The sequence below is a fragment of the Bubalus bubalis genome, chromosome 4, assembly GCF_019923935.1.
Source record: "Bubalus bubalis isolate 160015118507 breed Murrah chromosome 4, NDDB_SH_1, whole genome shotgun sequence".
Classification (NCBI taxonomy): Eukaryota; Metazoa; Chordata; class Mammalia; order Artiodactyla; family Bovidae; genus Bubalus; species Bubalus bubalis.
In genome coordinates this window covers 109,374,044-109,380,680 of record NC_059160.1, presented here as the reverse complement: position 1 = coordinate 109,380,680, position 6,637 = coordinate 109,374,044, and positions in this window count along the sequence as shown.

Below are 6,637 nucleotides of genomic sequence, written 5' to 3'. Positions count from 1 at the left end.
CTGAAAGAAATAGACTAGGATTCACAAATCATACAACTTCAGAAAACAGACAGCCCACTTTGAATATGAAGTAATTATATAGTTCAAGGAAACAAATTGAAAGAAAAAATCTTTGTAAAATGACTACTGATAAAGCAATTAGTATTTATCAGATGGGTTCAAATTAATGTCTGATGACACTCATAGGGAAGCAGAATTCACACTTCGTCGGTGACAGTGTCAATTCAAAAATTCCATTAGGAGAATAATTTCTTAATAGCAGCTACTGAATAAAAAAAATGTGCATCCTTTTCATCCCAGCCCTCCACTTCTGCTGCTGCTGCTGTCGCTTCAGTCGTGTCCGACTCTGTGCGACCCCATAGACGGAAGCCCACCAGGCTCCCCCATCCCTGGGATTCTCCAGGCAAGAACACTAGAGTGGGTTGCCATTTCCTTCTCCAATGCATGAAAGTGAAAAGTGAAAGTGAAGTCGCGCAGTCGTGTCCCGACTCTTAGCGACCCCGTGGACTGCAGCCTACCAGGCTCCTCCGTCCATGGGATTTTCCAGGCAAGAGCACTGGAGTGGGGTGCCATTGCCTTCTCCGCCTCCATTTCTAGGTGTTCCCAAAAGGAAGCACAGCGGTACCAGATTCAGCATTGTTTGTATTAGTGAAAATTGGTTTCAATGTGGTTATTGATCAGATCAGATCAGATCAGTCGCTCAGTCGTCTCCGACTCTTTGCAACACCATGAATTGCAGCACGCCAGGCCTCCCTGTCCATCACCAGCTCCCAGAGTTCACCCAGACTCACGTCCATCGAGTCAGTGATGCCATACAGCCATCTCTTCCTCTGTTGTCCCCTTCTCCTCCTGCCCCCAATCCCTCCCAGCTTCAGAGTCTTTTCCAATGAGTCAACTCTTTACATCAGGTGGCCAAAGTACTGAAGTTTCAGCTTTAGCATCATTCCTTCCAAAGAAATCCCAGGGCTGATCTCCTTCAGAATGGACTGGTTGGATCTCCTTGCAGTCCAAGGGACTCTCAAGAGTCTTCTCCAACACCACAGTTCAAAAGCATCAATTCTTCGGTGCTCAGCCTTCTTCACAGTCCAACTCTCACATCCATACATGACCACAGGAAAAACCATAGCCTTGACTAGACAGACCTTTGTTGGCAAAGTAATGTCTCTGCTTTTGAATGTGCTGTCTAGGTTGGGGTTATTGATATGAAAACATAAATTATTAGAACCATACCTTACATTATACCTAACATCTATTCCACATGGGTTAAAGATTCTAATGTAAAAGCAAAACTTAATAAAAATGTTCAAGAATTTAGAGAGCATTTATTTTGGTTACTGAGGTAGAAGAGAAAAAAAGCACAAAAACATTATACCACAAACCATGTATGAAAACTTACTGAAATATACACTATATTAAAATTACAAGGTTTATTTTGAGAAGAGATATTGTAAACTAAAACAATGTATCTTTTTTTTTAATTTTCTAACAAATTTTTTTTTAGGGTTTTTTTTCTTTCTTTCTTTCTTTTTTTACTTTACAATATTGTATTGGTTTTGCCATACATTGGCATGAATCCACCACAGGATTACATGGGTTCCCCATCCTCAACCCTGCACCAGCCCCGAGCACCCTGTATGATGCACCGAATCTGGACTGGATAGATCTTTAGCTTAAAAAAATACTTAAAAATCTATATAACAGAATATACTGTTTTTCAGAATAAATAAAAGAATTATTATGAATCAATAAAGCTTAAAAAAATACTTAAAAATCTATATAACAGAATATACTGTTTTTCAGAATAAATAAAAGAATTATTATGAATCAATCAATCAAAAAAATACTTAAAAATCTATATAACAGAATATACTGTTTTTCAGAATAAATAAAAGAATTATTATGAATCAATCAATAAATTATTATGAATCAATAAAATTATTATGAATCAATCACTAAATCAATGAGCAGATGACTCAGAAAAAGCTTGATAAAATTACATTAAAAATGCTCATTGGTAATCACAGAGATAAAACTTTAAATAATATTTTGATACTAGATAATAGATAGAAAAAACCACAACAGGCTGACAAAAGAGGTGGGTAATAAAACAGAACTGTTGATTCTCCAAGATACTGATTGAATGTAAACTAGCACAACCATTTTAAATAGTAATTTGGGAACATTTGAAACAAATTTCAAGATGTTCACATACCTTGATAGAGCAATCTCACATCGAGGCACACGCCTCAGTGAAACTCTAGCACATGTGTTCCAAGTTAAAGGTACAAAATATTTATAAGAGCCTTTAAAAAGTCAAACTGAGTTGTTTTAGTTCTGTCATATCATTGCTGAGAGTTTCTAATTCTGATTCCATGTTGCATCTTTATTAGTTTATTTATTATGTCTTTTTCTTGATATCTTCTAGCTCACTCAGCATGGTTTTAATATTTATCTATTGTATGTCTTTTCTGGGTTCTTTGAATGTGTAGATGTTCTTCCATTTCTTTTTTATTCTTTTTACTTATGAAATTCACGCATTATTTTTCTCTTACTCATTTTTTTCTGTGAAATTAATTTTCTTGAATTTTTAAAGGAAGCTTTGATTTGATTTGATTGGTTCTCCAATCTCACAGAGCTCACTCTTCTGTCATTTGCTGTAGCAACTTGCTTCCTGACATACCTGGCTCTCTTCTCTCCCCAACTATTACCTGAACACCCCTTTTCCTTCTTCTCTGTTATTTACATCATGCTAAATTTGGGTTCAACTTCCAGAAGTTACTCCCTGGGGGCCCTGCCCTGGAAGCTAGCCTTGGCGGGTCAATTTCAAGCCTTCTTAGAGATAGAATGTCCCCTCTCTTTCAGACTTCCTTGCTACAAGCTCTTGCACTTACCGACATTTGGAGCATGCCCAACCCCCCTCCCAGTGTCAGTTCTGGTTGAGACTATCTTGTAGGGTTTTCCCTTCTCATGCCCTGCCCGTGGCTCCACTGCTTGCTTCTACTTCCCCTCCACCGGCAGCCTCTTCATCCATACACAAACACACCCGTGCATGTGCATTTATTAATGTATTTCTTATTCTGTGTAGCTCCTTGTTTACATTACATTCTCTCTCTGTCATAGAGCCCTTGTTCTAGAAGAAGCAAGCTGCTATGTTATTGGCTTCCCTATAAAGAGGCTAATCTGGCAAGGAAGTAAAGAAAGCCTCTAGCCAGTAATCCATGAGGAACCAAGGCCCTCAGTCTAAAAGTCTTTAGGGAACTGAATCTTGACAACTGTGTGAATGAGCTGGAAAGCAGATCCTCCCCAAGCAGGCCTTCAAATGAAGACACAGAACTGGCAGATCCAAATTTTCACAGTCTTGTGAGACTTACTGAGGCAGAAGACTTTAGATAAACTCTGCCTGTATTCTGGGTCCACAAAAAAATGTGAGATAATCAATGCTTATCAATTTTAGAATGCTAATTTATTATGTTATAATAAATAGCTGATATAACTCATACATGGAAGGCATGGTAACCCACTCCAGTATTCTTGCCTGGAGAATCCCATGCACAGAGGAGCCTGGTGGGCTACAGTCCATAGCATCACACAGAGTTGGACATGACTGAAGTGATTTAGCACCCATCCATAACTCATATAGGCAAAATTATATATGTATGTTATATGTTGATGCATTATTTATAATTGCTAAAAAATAGAGTCAATCTAAATGTACATTAATAGAATAATAGTTAAATAAGTGGAGGTTCATTCAAAAATAAAACATGCTGCTACACCAAAAAAGGATAAGAAGGCTCTTTATGCACTGATATGAAAAGATAATCAATAAGTTATTAAATGGAAGAGCAATGTACAAAATAATACATCACATGCTAACATTTATTTATGCCTATAAAACTGTTCTGGAAAGATACAGAAAAAACTAGTAACCATGGGTACCTATTTTGGGGGACTGAGGTGGGTGGAAACTGAGTGGCTGTAAGTACAGAAGTGGGAGGGAGACTTTCAACTCTATAGTTTTTTATGCTAATTGACTTTGGAATCTATGTGAATGAATTAGCTGTTTCACGAATTAATTAAATGTTTAAAGGCTTAAAGGGAAAAATAAGTAAAATGTTTAACAGAAATTCATTTTCTTTTTCTAAAACAAAACATAAAATTGAATAAGAAAAAGAAAATTGCATTCTGTGTGGTGCATGTATATGTTTTTACAATAGGCAAACATTATATAACTTACTGACACTTGTTTATGTAATATATAAGTAACATTACTGGATATATGTAAGGCTTATTACTCCTGTGCCCCCCTTCTCATTTTCCAGTCCTCATTTCAGTCCTTTCTACTTACTGCCCAATCCTTTGATGCCACTCACCAGCCCATCCTTCTCTGACTTCTCACTGTCCACTCCCGATTCTGCTCTTATTGTGTCCTCTCTCCTTGCCTAGATCAAGATCTAAAACAGCACTTGTTGCATCTTAAATAATAGCAGCAGTAAAATTAATAGTCCAAACTAAGCCGGAATCAAGATTGCAGGGAGAAATATCAAAACCTTCAGCTATGCAGATGACACCACCCTAAAGGAAGAAAGTGAAGGAGAACTAAAGATCCTGTTGATGAAGCTGAAAAAAGAGAGTGAAAAAGCTGGCTTAAAACTCAATATTCAAAACACTAAAATCATGGCATCAGATCCCATCACTTCATGGCAAATAGACGGGGAAAAAATGCAAACAGTGAGAGACTTTATTTTCTTGGGCTCCTAAATCACTGAGGACAGTGAGTGCAGCCATGAAATTAAAAGTCGCTTATTCTTTGGAAGTAAAGCTGTGACAAAACTAGACAGTGAATTAAAAAGCAGAGACATCACTTTGTCAACAAAGGCTCACAGAGTCAAAGCTATGGTTTTTCTAGTAGTCACATATGAATGTGAGAGTTGGACCACAAAGAACTGATGCTTTCAAACTGTGGTGCTCTAGAAGACTCTTGAGAGTCCCTTGGACAGCAAGGAGATAAAACCAGTAAATCCTAAAGAAAATCAATCCTGAATATCCATTGGACGGACTGATGCTGAAGCTGAAGCTCCAGTACTGATGATGGGCCATCTGATGCGAAGATCAGACTCATTTGAAAAGACTCTGATCCTGGGAAAGACTGAGGGCAGGAGGAGAAGGGGCTACAGAGGATGAGATGGTTAGATGGCATCACTGACTCAATGGACATAAGTTTGAGGAAACTCAGAGAGAGAGTGAAGGACAGGGAAGCCTGGTGTGCTGCAGTCCATGGGATCGCAAGGAGTTGGACAAGACTGAGTGACTGAACAACAACAATATATAACTCAATAATAGTATGTAATTAATAATATGCAACTTGATACTTGCTTACATAATAATAATTTTTAATGCATGGGAATGATAAATTCCAAATTTAGGCTAACAGTTATTTCTGGAGACAGAAAGATATGAATAAAATTGGAGAAGAAGTGAAGTGACTTCAACTGTATCTTTCACATTTTCATTTCAAATTAGGTCATACAGATTGAAAAAGTACAGAGAAGGATAGAAGTGTGGAAATACTTGACGCTTTTGGGTAAAGGAATTATTGTAGGAAAGCCACTTAAAAATATTTTATATCTTGATGATGGAATTCTGTAAAAATCAGCATGAAATTTAAACATGGCTATACTGTATAGTTATGGGACCTGTTTTGAGGGAATTCACATAAAAAACATAAAAGCTTATGTATCTGTTTTTGATATTAGGAACTATCAAAGTAAAAGCACCTCATTCTGACATACTGGGTGAGAAGGTGAGCACTGAGCATCTTATGGGTAATTTTTTCGATAGCCAGTCCTTGAAGTTACTAATCTTACACTTGATAGATTGAACTCAATCAAACAGCCATACCTAATTTATTGGGAAATGTAATTTAGTTGTGTGCACAGGGAAAGAAATGAGATTTAGTGAGCACAAAGCATTGTCTCTTCCACAAGAGATGATAGCTGTCAGCATGTGGGAATGCTGACCTGTGATGCCAGACCTTTCTATTTTTTAAGAGCAGATAGAAATTCAGTTTTCTTTAAAATTTGATAGCTCTGATTTTTATATGTTGGCAATTAAATCATTCTTTTAATGACCTTATAAGAGTCAAACAAAATATGTGTCCAAGCTGGATCCAGTCTACAGGGTAATAGTCTACAAACTTTGATGGTACTGAATAAAATATCCTATAAATGAACACTGAGGGCGATCAGAGTTAAAGATCTCTTTTCCTGTGGATTTTGGGTACACAGTGTTCCAAAATTACCACATTAGTTGGCACTTATAAGAAGAGTTGGGCAGTGATGCCACAGAAGCCAAGGGATAAGATAAGATTACACCCAGTAAATTAGGATGCGGACTCAAAGACCATTGGATTGATCCAGCAAATCAAAACCTAGGGCCAGCCACAACCCTGTAATAAAGTTATACTGCCTTGCTTCTTGAAAGTTGCAATGCTCTTATAGAAAGGCCTCACAGACACAGAACCATCTACAATCCAATACAGCTCAGACTTTGCGGTAGAGACTGAACATCAAAATTAAAGAGTTATATCCTCATTTTGAGATATGGTTGTTAGGAAAAACTTCTTGAAGTAGGAGAG